Source organism: Puma concolor, chromosome B1, assembly GCF_028749965.1.
Source record: "Puma concolor isolate L17-30 chromosome B1, mPumCon1.1.hap2, whole genome shotgun sequence".
Taxonomy (NCBI): Eukaryota; Metazoa; Chordata; class Mammalia; order Carnivora; family Felidae; genus Puma; species Puma concolor.
In genome coordinates, this window is record NC_141670.1 from 68,142,470 (window position 1) to 68,155,875 (window position 13,406).

Below are 13,406 nucleotides of genomic sequence, written 5' to 3' on the forward strand. Positions count from 1 at the left end.
TATATATATATATATATATATATATATATATACACACATATATACATATACATATATATATGCACATGTATATATACATGTATATATACACATATATACATATACATATATATATGCACGTATACGTATACACGTATGTATATATATACACGTATGTATATATATATGTATACGTGTGTGTGTGTGTGTGTGTATATATATATATATATATATATATATATATGGTGACAGTCTCTAAAAACTGTTAAATATCAATGTGCCCTCCCAAGAAGGAAAAATAAATTCCATTTTTTGAGCCAAAAAATATGTAGTCTTGGAAAGACTTTACATAAATGGCCATGTGTATAACCTGCACAAAATGAAGCTATTTTAAATTTACAGACTACAAGCAACTGAACCCAAATGCCTATTCTCTGTTCTACACTTCAGCTAATATTGCAGAAGTAATGACAGTTTTAAGAGTTGCTATTATCAATTCTGTATAGTGTAGCAAGATACCTTAAGTTACAACAAAATCTTAGGAAATAAACTGAATAAAATCTGTTATAGAAATACCCTACTTTTTATCAACTCCCACCCTCCCCCACCCCTTCAAAATCACAAGTAGCTCTCTCTGACAAACAACATAAGAATTGTGAAAACCCAATTTATGTAGCATATCTCTTGGTCCACTGTCTGGCCATTCTATCATGTTCTGCTCTGTTGGTCATATACTCAATGGCAACACTAGGCACCAAAGGGTCAGCAGGATTGCAGTCTCTTAAGAAGGGAGAAGATAGAAAGGGGAACTTCAGAAAAGGTTAGTGCTGCACTCCAATTATCTTCTTTTTTTTTTTTTTTCAACGTTTTTTATTTATTTTTTGGGACAGAGAGAGACAGAGCATGAACGGGGGAGGGGCAGAGAGAGAGGGAGACACAGAATCGGAAACAGGCTCCAGGCTCCGAGCCATCAGCCCAGAGCCCGACGCGGGGCTCGAACTCACGGACCGCGAGATCGTGACCTGGCTGAAGTCGGACGCTTAGCCGACTGCGCCACCCAGGCGCCCCTCCAATTATCTTCTTAATATGTCCAAGCAAATAACTCCTTGACTGTTAATATTACAGTGAGAGGCTATCGTCCAAAATGTAACCTTTGGAGGTTGAAAGGGGTATTCTGGTATAAAAGTGGTATAAAGGAGGAGTATACCGCCCTCAAATACAGATCCTGGAGGCCCCAGCATGGTGGATCTCCATTCATAGATGTTACCACCTTTGAGACCAACACTACAGTTAGGTGGAGGATCTAAAGTGATGTCTGCCAGTTCCTTCTGAATCCTCTTTGCGTTAGTATTGAGGAGTTTAGAATTCTTGCTCACACTAATTTTACTCTCCTTCTTCTTGGGGGCGTTTGTTTCTTTCTTGGTTTATGTTGGAGGACAAAGATGAGGAGGAGCTAGTGCTGTCCTTCCGAACGTCATCCAGCGAAGCGAACCCCACACCCCACCCAAGAAAAAGCCCATCTCTTTGTGTCTGACTCCTTTGTGCCACTGCCCTGGTGGGATGCTCCTGCTCCTTGGGCTGGGTTTGGCCTGTCCTTCTGTTGATGGGAGAGGAGCAGAAGTCAAACTGAGTGATGTTTGAGTAAATATTACTGCATAATATTAAAGTAAGAAAATACTAGTTTAAATTACATGAGAGATAGTAAGAGGCTATCGCTAAATGAGTGAGTTTTGACTGTGGTTTGAGGATCAGGAAATCTATACAATAAATATTTTATTTAATAAATCAAATGCTAAAAATACAAAAATACTTACTATGAAAATTATTGAATTTTTTGCTAAGTTCCACAACTGCAAGTCTTTTGATAAAAAAAATTATACGTTAGGAAAAAATATATTTTAAGACATGGAAACCAGTAAATTATAAGTAAAATTATAATGTAATTTATAAACAAAATGTAAATTTCCAATAAAATTTATGCCAATTCTAAGTACAATCTTGAGATTTTCTTGTAAGAAGAAATGTCTCAAAATGATAGTCATAAAAGATAAATATCTTCCAGTAAAGCTTTTTATTCAAGTTTTTTGAAAATGGTGGATGTATATAATTAGCTAAATTGATTTTATCACACTGGCTACTGCCATTGATAATACTGAAATTGTTTGCAATTATTTATGCATTGTAACTAACTATTATCAACTATAGGAAAAACTATAGACCCTAAAGTCTTTAGCACTTTAGTCCCTTTAGTCATTTATCACTGCATTATTTTTTGGATAAGTTCAGTGATGAATCTAGACTCACAGAAATGACAAACTGAGAATAAAAAAGACATCACCTAATTTCCCACATCTCAGAAAATCCCTAAAGAGCATCAGTAAAATTGAGTGTTTTCTAAGCGCTGTCACCAAATGTAGAATTTAGGAAGATGGATCTGAGAACTGACAGTCAATTAGAAGCTCAAGGACACTATGAAATGATACATCTGCTGATTATAGGGGGGACTTAACACTAATGTGGAGTGAGTGATTGATATCAAAGTGTGATGGAATGACAACTGTTAAATATTATCAAAGAAAGTGTCTCTTTTCAAAGAAGACTACACTGAAAAAAAAAAACAGTCTTTAATTTTTGTCAGTACCTTTGGAAAAAAATACACTGGTAATTCTTTAAAGCATAGGGCTATGTAGAATATGTATTAACTACGTGATTGGGCAGAGAAGATAGAATTTGGTACATCCAATGATATCAGATCTATTTGCCCAAAGAAAATTTTACTCATAGTTTTTTTAAAGCATTATAAAAGCTTAAAATTTAGCTAAATATGGTGATGTCTCAAAAACAAAAAAAAAAAAAAAAAAGAGAGGGAGAGAGAGAGTGAATATTATATTGGCTTATTTGAAGCCAGTAGAGGCTTTAGGGAAAAACAAAGCGCTGGTAATATTTTGACTATAATATCAGAGAAACCAATAGTAGTCTCAGATAAGTACAGGACATGTTTTTGGATGAGTGATTGAAATGGACTTAAAAAAAAATAATGAAAGAGGGGCTCCTGGATGGCTCAGTCAGTTAAAAATCTGACTCTTAGTTTCTGCTCAGGTCATGATCTCTCAGGTCATGAGCTCAAGCTCACGTAGGGCTCTGCACTAACAGCTGCAGAACCTGCTTGGGATTCTCTCTCTTCCTCTCTCTCTATCCCTCCCCCCACTCAGTCTCTATCTGTCTCTCTCAAAATAAATTAATATATTTTAAAAAAATGAGGGGCGCCTGGGTGGCTCAGTCGATTGCCTGACTTTGACTCAGGTCATGATCCCACAGTTCGTGAGTTCAAGCCCCACATCAGGCTTGCTGCTGTCGACGTGGAGCCCACTTCAGAGTTTCTCTTCCTCTCTCTTTCTTTCTCTCTGCCTCTACCCTGCTCACACTTTCTCTCTCAAAAATCAGCATTAAAAAAAATAACGACATAATCAATATTGCCTCAGTGATGGTGTTTACTCTCTAAGCTATCATATTTTTTTTATTTCTATCTAATATGTTCCATCTATAGTTACAGGTGATAATACATGAACTGTCACTTGAAGAAAAAGTGGGACAGTCAACATATGATAACATTGAATTTAGGGAATTCTAGGTAGAGGAAACAGCTTTTACAAAGACAAGGAGATATGGAATAAATGAGTATACTTGGAGTAGTTACAATATAGAATGAGAGAATCAGGGATCAAACTAAGGTCGAAATATAACCTAAGTAGTCTAGGAACTCATGATAGTGGATTTTGTTTTCATATATCAGATACAATACAATTTTCCTTAAATAGTATCAAGAAAAAATAAATTTTATGAGGTATTTAAATAATAATGATTTCAATATAGAAATATACTTCTAGAAGATTTGGATTGAAGAGACCCTGCAAATTAAAAGAGCAGTTAAAAAGAGATTATATCATCTGTGTTATAGTTCAAGATATGCTAAGTGAACACTATTATACTGTAAACAGGAAATAAGAATGCATTTATGAGACATTTGGGGTGACTCACTATCCACTTGGTGATATATTAAGGATAAAGAATTGTAATTAAAATAATTTTTCAAATGTGTATGATTTTTAACTAATATGGGTGAAGAAAAAATATAAAATATAAAAATTTGGAAAAGGAGCAATGATTTCAGTATTGATAAGGCTTAAGTTGCCAGTGGGATATCCAGTTGGAGATAATAAATAAATAAAATTTCATTGTGTTGTTAGTTTTGCCTTTCCCAGAAAATTCATGAGAAAAAAGGTTTGATGGTCATTATTATATTTGTGTCTTTTGAAGTTTTTTGTTTTAGTTAACTTTTGTTGTGTAACAAACTATTCTAAAACTTTGTGGCTTAAAAGAAATTTAAGTAGTTATTTAGCTCATGTGTATTTGTAGGTTAGCAAAACATCTAGGTGGTTCTTACTGGATCATACTTACTAGTCTCAGCTGGTCTTGCTTCATGTATTTCAGTCAGCTGGTAGATTGGCCATGGCTGGCTCTTTAAAAAATGTCATTCACAAATGATACCTTGGAAAACTTGGGCTACAGCCCAATGGTCTCACCCTTCAGCATGCTAGCCTAAGTTCATTTACATGGTTTTAGATTTTTAACAGAAGGAGTAGGAATGTACAAAGCCTAAGCCTAAGAAGAAGCATACTACCACTTCTACTGCATTTTGTCAAACAAGGCCAGCCAACATTCAGAAAGACATAAAGGGACTCCATTTCTTGGTGGTTGAAACTATTGCAAAGAGGGCAGGGAACAATATGGGAAAATATTGGATAAATGTTCATAGAAAAGTGCAAGTTCAGTAATCTTTAAAAAGAAAACAAGAAAAGGAACTTTTTATGTCATGTCGAAGGTTAAAACAATGAAGGAGGTTGATTGAAAATAGAAAAGGTCAGATGCGTAGTGGGAAGACAAGAAGAGAGCTTTTTTAAAAAAATGCAAATAAAAATACTCTAGGTAATTTTGAAAATTCTTACTTTAATGTTTATTTTGTTTCCATTATCTATATGTTAGTGGTGAGAAAAGTAAAAATTTTGAAGAAAAATAGACATGACATGTGAACACACTCTATGTACTGGAACTCATTCTTGTGCAATGCCATGCTTCATATTGTCTCCTTTCTTTCTTTCCTTTTTTTTTTCTATTTTAGTATTGTGATAAACTACTTCATTAAATTCTTGGCAGTTGTCTCATGAAATATCAGTTTTATTTCTGATTCATAACCTTCTTATTATATCCCTTTTATCCATGACTTTAAATTGCCTAATTGAATAGATTTTATATTTCAGAGAATTTTTAGGTTTACAGAAAAAAAAATGAGTGAAAATAGAGATTTCTAATATACCCTCTCTCCTTCTGTACACAGTTGCCTTTATTATTAATGTCTTGCATTAGTGTGATATACTTCTCACAACTGATGAGCCAGTATTGATACCTTATTATGACTGAAGTCCACATTTTACATTAAGGTTAACTCCTTGTGTTGCATATTTATATATTTTTGACAGATGTGTAACATAAATCCACCTTTAGAGTATCTTTGAGAACGTTTCCACGGCCCTACAAATCCACTGTGCTTCACTTAGTCATCCTTCTGTCTCTCCTTCTGAACTCCTGGACAGCTACTGATCCTTTCATTGTCTCGTTAGTTTCGCCTTTCCCAGAAAATCATATCGTTGGAATTATAGAGTACATAACCTTTTCAAATTGGCTGCTTTTACTTAGCAATATGCGTTTAAGGATCCTCCATATGTCTTTGTGACTTGATAGCTCATTTCTTTTTAGTGCTGAATAATATGGCATTGTCTGAATGCATCACAGCTTATTTATCTATTCACCTACTGAAACACCTATTTGGTTGCTTCCAAATATTGGGAATTATGAATAAAGCTGCTACAAACGCTCATGTGAAGGTTTTTGTTTGGACAGACGTTTTCTGTTCATTTGGGTAAATATCATGGCTGGATCATAAAGGTGGTGTGTTTAGTTTGAAAGAAACTGCCAGGCTATCTTTCACAGTGGCTTGTACCATTTTTCATTTCCTCCAGCAATAAATGAGAGTTCTTGTTGCTCCAAACTCATAAGCATTTGGTGTTGTCAGTAGTTTGAACTCTAGCTATTCTAATAGCTGTGCTATAGCATCGGATTGTTAACATGCAATTCCTTAATGGCATTAAACATGTTGTTTACATCTTTTCAAATGCTTACTTGCCATGTGTATATCTCCTTTTTGTAAGACATCTCTTCGGATCTTTCGCCTATTTATTACCTAAGCTGTTTGATTTCTTATTGCTGAGTTTTAACAGTTTTGGAAATTTTGAATATAAATCCTTTGCCAATTGTGTTTTCTAAATGTTTCTCCTCTTATGTGTTTTATCTCTTCATTCTCCTAACAGAACCTTTTACAAGACAGAAAAATTTAACTATAATGAAATCCAATTTATTAATTTTGTGTTTCATGGGTTATGTTTTTAGTGTTTTATCTTAATTGTCACTGCCAAACCAAGAATGTCTACCTCGTTTTTCTTCTGTGTTATATTCTAAGAGTTTTATATCTTTGTGTTTTATATTTCAGTCTATGATCCATTTTGAGTTAATTCTTGTGAAAGGTGTAAAGCTTGTGTTTACATTCATTGTGTTGCATGTGGATGTTCAGTTGTTCCAAAGCCATTTCTTAAAAAGACTACTTTCTTTTTCCCCCACTGAATTATTTTCCTCCATTGTCAAATATCAGTCGGCTGTATTTGTGTAGGTGTATTTCTGGGCTCTCTATTCTGTTCCACTGATCATTTTTTCTGTATTTCACTAATACCACACTCTTGATTGCTGTAACTTGACAGGAGGTCTTGAAGTCAGGTAGTTTCAGTACTTCAGTACTCTCACTTTGTTCTTCTTTAATATTGTGCTGGCTATTCTGGATCTTATGCCATTTTATATAAACATTAGACTCTGTTGGTATTCAGAAAATAACTTTCTAGAAGTTTGATTGGGATGGTATTGAATCTGTATATCAAACTGGGAAGAACTAACATCTTGAAGATATCTATTTTTTCTATTCATAAATGTGAATATTTTTAATTATTATCATTTGCATTTACTTACATCTTTGATTCTTTCATCAGAGTTTTATAGTTTTCTTCATACAGATCTTGTACATGGTTTTTATTAGATTTATATTTGTATTTCAGGTATTGTATGTGTATGTAAATGGTATTGTGTTTTTAATTTTTTAATTCTAATTGTTCATTATTGGTATATAGGAAAGCAGTTGACTATTTTGTGTTGACCTTGTATCCTTCAGCCTTTCTATAATGGCTTTATTTGTTTCAGAAGTTTTTGGTTGTCGTTGTTGATATTGATTCTTAATGATTTACTTAATTTTCTTATATTTATAAGAAAAAAATCATTTTTTAACCAATCTGTATAGATTTGTATATTTTTCTTGCTCTATTGTACTAAGACTTCTATGATGTTGAATAGGAGTGCTCAAAGAGGAGAGGGTGGGGGCATCCTTGTCTTGCAGCTGATCTTAGGGGAAAGAATCTAGATTCTCACTTTTATTTATAAAAGTCAGTTTATTCTCTATAGTTAACACTCTGTTTCTTGGTTTACTTTCTCCCTTCTCTTTTCCCTTTTGCTCATTTGTTTTGTTTCTTGAGTTGCACATAGGAGTGAAATCATATGGTATTTGTCTTTCTCTCACTGACTTATGTCATTTAGCATAATACTCTCTAGTTCCATCCATGTTGTTGCAAATGGTAAGATTTCATTCTTTTTATGGTTGAGTAATATTCCATTGTGTGTGTGTGTGTGTGTGTGTGTGTGTATGTATGTGGTGTGTGTGTGTGTGTGTGTGTGTGTACCTTTTTCCATTCATTAGTTGGTAAACACTTGGGCTCTTTCAATAATTTGGCTATTGTAGATAATGTTGCTATAAACTTCGAGGCGCATGTAGCCCTTTGAGTTAGTATTTCTGTATTCATAGACTAAATACCTAATAATACAGTTTCTGGATCATAGGGTAGTTCTATTTTTATCTTTTTTGAGTATCCTCCTACTGTTTTCCAGAGTGTCTGCACCAGTTTGCATTCTCACCAAATGTGCAAAGAGGGTTCCCAGCACCTGTTGTTTATTGTGCTGATTTTAGCCATTCTGAAAGGTTTGAGATGATGTCATTGTAGTGTTGATTTGTATTTTCTTGATGATCAGTGATGTTGAGCATCTTTTCATGTGTTTGTTGACTATCCGTATATCTTCTTTGGAAAAATGTCTATTTATGTCTTCTGCTCATTTTTAATCAAGTTATTCAGGTTTTGGCTGTTGCATTTGATAAGTTATTTATACATTTTGTATACTATTTTTGATAATGTCCCAATAGATTATTTTTGCTTTGCTTTTCCTTGCCTCAGGAGCTGTATCTCGTAAGAAGTTGCTATAACCAAGGTCAAAGAGGTTACTGTCTGTGTTCTCCTGTAGGATTTTGATGGTTTCCTGACTCACATTTAGGTCTTTCATGCATGTTCAATTTTTTTGTATGTGTATGGTGTAAGAAAGTGGTCCAGTTTCATCCCTTTGCATGCTGCCATTCAGTTTTTCCAACACCATTTGTTGAAGAGGCTGTCTTCTTCCCATTGGATATTCTTCCTGTATTGTCAAAGATTAATTGACCGTGTAGTTATGGGTACATTTCTGGTTTTTCTATTCTGTTCCATTGACCTATGTGTCTACTTCTGTCCCAGTACCATATTGTTCTAATCAGCACAGCTTTGTAATATACCTGAAATCTGGAATTGTGATGCCTCCAGCTTTGCTTTGCTTTTTCCAGCCTGCTTTAGCTTTGTTGGGACTTTTATTATTCCATGTAAATTTTAGGACTGTTTATCCTAGCTCTGTGGAAAATGCTGTTGGCATTTTGATAGGACTTGCATTAAATGTGTAGACTGCTTTGGGCAGTACAGGCATTTTAACAGTGTTTGCTCATCCAACCCATGAGCGTGGAATATCTATTTCTTTGTGTCTTCTTCAATTTCTGTCATCGAAGTTTTTATAGTTCTCAGAGTACAGGTCTTTCACCTCTTTGGTTAGGTTTATTCTAGGTATCTTATTGATTTTGGTGCAATTTTAAATTATATTCAAGTTGAAGAAGTTCCCTTCTTTCTTAGTTTGCTAGGTGTTTTTATCATAAAAGTGTGTTGGATGCTGTCAAAGTTTTTCTGACTCTTTTGATATAATCATACAAAAATTTGTCTCTAGTCTGTTGATGTGATTTTGTTCACATTTTTTCATATGGTAAGAGCCCTTAAGATGAGCTCTACGCTCTTAACAAAACTTGAAGTGTACAATCCAGAATTGTAGCTATAGACACTATGTTGTAACATAGGTGTCCATAACTTGTTCATATTATATATAATAGTATAAAATGTTATTCTACATTCCTTTACAGACTGATTGAATAATGAGCACTAAGAAATTAGAGAGATTAAGAAATTTAAGGGATCTAACTTAGGGGCAATTATAGCTTTGTCCCTAAGCTGCAGTGATTATTATGAAGAAAAGGTGATATAGAATGTTTTGGGACCTATTTTGGAGTTAGTATTGGCAGGGATTACTGATTAATTTTCTATGGATTTTAAGGGAAAAGGGAAAATAAGAAGGATTTTTATAAATATTTTTGTCTGAAAGAAGTAAAGTTTTTGTCTGAGCAATCAATGACATCATGTGAAATGGAGATTTGACAAGGAGCAATTTTGGAGAAAAGAGTGTAATTAATAGACCTGTTTATGGCATATATTGCCATTTATAGCCATGAGACACCGAGGAGTGAGTGAAGGTAGAAATGGTAATAGCATCTAGCATTGATTCTTAGATCTTATCTCATCTGGACAGTAAATAGAAGAGTGAGAGCAAGAAAAGGAGATTGGAAGAAGCAAGAAAATTATGATTGGAGAGAAGTCATGAGGAAAATAAAAATTCTTCAAGGAATTGAGTTTAGTTATTTATGTTAAATATTATTAGAAATTTGAGTTTCATACATTAAGTTTTATTATATTATGAAAAAAGTGGCATATTATGTTTGTATTTTTCCTTGTATTATCCTCACTGCTAGCCCAGTAATAACAATAAAACAGGAGCACTGAATATGTTGGATGAATAATAAAATACATAATAAACAATAATAATTATAATAATAATAAAATATTGGCATTGCATATTGTTTTGGACTGAATTGTATCCCATCAAAAAATCATATGTAGGGGCGCCTGGGTGGCGCAGTCGGTTAAGCGTCCGACTTCAGCCAGGTCACGATGTCGCGGTCCGTGAGTTCGAGCCCCGCGTTGGGCTCTGGGCTGATGGCTCAGAGCCTGGAGCCTGTTTCCGGTTCTGTGTCTCCCTCTCTATCTGCCCCTCCCCCGTTCATGCTCTGTCTCTCTCTGTCCCAAAAATAAATAAACATTGAAAAAAAATTAAAAAAAAATCATATGTATAGAAGCTCTTAAACCCCAGTACCTCAGAATGCAACCATATTTGCAGACGAGGTCTTTAAAGAGGTCAGTAAGTTAAAATAAAGCCATTAGAGCATTTCTAGAATCCAATACAACTGGTGTTCTTGTAAGAAGGTGAGACACCAGGACTGTATGTACACAGAGGATTGACCATGTGAAAAGGCAGCAAGGGGGCAGCCACCTACAAGCCTAAGAGAGAGAATTCAGAAGAAACCAAATTTTCTTGCATGTTGATCTTAGATTTCCAGGCTCCAGAAATGTGAGAACATAGATTTCTGTGATTTAAGCTTGAGAGTCTATTGCATTTTGCTGTGGCAGCTCTAGTAAACTGACACACGTAGATTTATTGACTTTAATGTAAATATCTCTATAATTATTTATTAATTATATTATTTCTGTCCTAAGTAGTTGTGGCAAGTTAAACCATTAACCTCTCTGGGGCACAGTATAATAAAGAGCTTAGAAGACAGAAGTGTACAGGGTCATATAACTGAGTTATGCAGAGAGCAAAGAAAGTAACGTTAGAAAATTACTAAGTCATTGCAAAGTCCTTGACAATTAAGGACCTGGTCATCAAAATTGTGAAAAGGAGAAAATCAATAGGAATGATGGTATCATAAGTTCTTCAAAAGAGATTCAGTATCAATAGGGTGAATGAAAGAGGCCCTTGAGAAGTTTATTATACCTTCAAAGATTTGGGGTAAAATTAAATGTTTTATGGTCAGACTCTGAAAATTCGATTTGAAATGAAGGAAGATATATCTTACTGGTGTTAGGAAACTTCCAAATAAATTTACAGTTGATTTACCATTTGTTCATTTTAATAATTAGCATACTTTATTATAACTTAAAATGCATTATACATAAAGTAAAATAGTTGTTTATATAGTTTTTATTTTTCTAGATAAATCTCCATTGACATTTGCATTATAAAATATGTATTTGTTTTATGAACAAACTCATCCCAAATCACCTTTTCAAAGTTATAATTAGATTACATAACAAAATGTCCTCTACATCTGTTAATCTCCCTTACTTAACCTTCTCTCAAGATATATGCAAAATATTTTTTCCATGCAATAGCTGGAAATGCAGATCGATTTAGAATATTACCAAAAGAAATTGATAAGAAAATTATTATCTTAACTAATTATTATAATTTCATGTATGTGTTTAAGATGCTCATATCGGGTTTGCAAACTCTTTAAATAATATCTATTTTATTATAATGAATATTATTATGCCAACTATTTTGAAAATCATAGAGACTAGTTTGATATAGTACTAGAAAACCTTTTGTTATATTTCTTATTACTATATCGGATACTATTTTCAGGTAAGTATTTTATGAAGTTTTTGTGTATTACATTGTGTGATCCACACTATGCCAATTTACATAATCTAATTAATTATTTTCCTGTTTACAAATACATGAGAGCTGATTTCTCTCTGCATTATAAGTAAACTGCTCTAAAGAAAATAAATAATACAAATTTCATATAAATCAATTAAATTTAAATTATATTTTTAAAATATGTCAAGATAAAAGAATCAAGCTACCAAATATAGAACTTTTAAAAATCTAAGAGATACTTTTCCTTCTCTTATAATTACTTTTATCATCTATGCCATTTTTTCTTAATTAAAGAAATGTTTTATGTTTATATTTTGAGAGCTCAAGCAGGCGAGGGCAGAGAGAGTGAGAGAAAATACCAAGCAGGCTCCACACTGTCAGTGCAGAGCCCAACACTGGGCTTGAACCTAGGAACTATGAAATCATGGTCTGAGCTGAAATCAAGAGTCGACGCCCAATTGATTGAACCATCCAAGTGCCCCCCATCCATGTCATTTTTTTTTCCTTTTTTTTTCAATGTTTTTATTTATTTTTGGGACAGAGAGAGACAGAGCATGAACAGGGGAGGGGCAGAGAGAGAGGGAGACACAGAATTGGAAACAGGCTCCAGGCTCCGAGCCATCAGCCCAGAGCCTGACGCGGGGCTCGAACTCACAGACCGCGAGATCGTGACCTGGCTGAAGTCGGACGCTTAACTGACTGTGCCACCCAGGCGCCCCATGTCATTTTTAATGAAACTAAAAAATATAGATTCCAAGAGACAGCATTATTTTTTGTAGCATGTAGAAAAAAAATATTATAAAAAGCACCCAATGAAATTGTGACATATCTCCAATTATAAAAAGTGTTTTTGTTTTGTAAATATTAAAATGTGAGCTACTCCCAAACTCAATAAGTGTGTTATAATTTATTCTGTTTGGTATAATAACAAATAATAATATTAGAAGATATATATCTAGAACTTTAGAGAAATATTTACTTAATTTCTCCAAGGGTATGCTATAATAATGTTCATGAAGTGATATAAACATCTGGACATTTACAAAAATGAAAATTATTTTAAAATAATTTGGATTTGGATAATATTCTGGTATCCGCTTGTTAAACAGTCTTCATCTCTCATGGATAAATTTTGTATTTAATATATGCTTCGTATTTCATTTAGGGCATAAAGAACATAGAATTAGCTGCTGAATAGTAATTACCTGCATTTAGCATATACACAAATGGAAAACTTAATATCCTCAGCCTGATGTTTGATTTGACTGGATTTAACACCTGATTTTTCCATTTCGTTATACTCTGTTGAGAAAATGACACCAACTCGTTTTTTCCTCTCCTACTCACTTCCAATTTAATGAAGTAAAATATTTTTCAAAAAAAAAAACAGAACATCCTTGAATAATGATACTTTTTAATTTTAATTACTATAGGCATGGAATCCCTTTGAAGTTGACAGCAAAAGATTGTATTTCTGATGTTCTTTTTAGTCTGGCAATTACTGTATTATTGAATAAATCTAGTTATACTGTTTGCTGAGA

General features: G+C 33.7%; 1 pseudogene; it reads right to left on the reverse strand.

Moving 5' to 3' along the window:
• Positions 1–647: 647 nt before the first annotated feature.
• On the reverse strand, positions 648–13,156 carry LOC112858862 (ubiquitin-conjugating enzyme E2 E1 pseudogene; annotated as a pseudogene).
• Between the last annotated feature and the right edge of the window lie 250 nt (positions 13,157–13,406).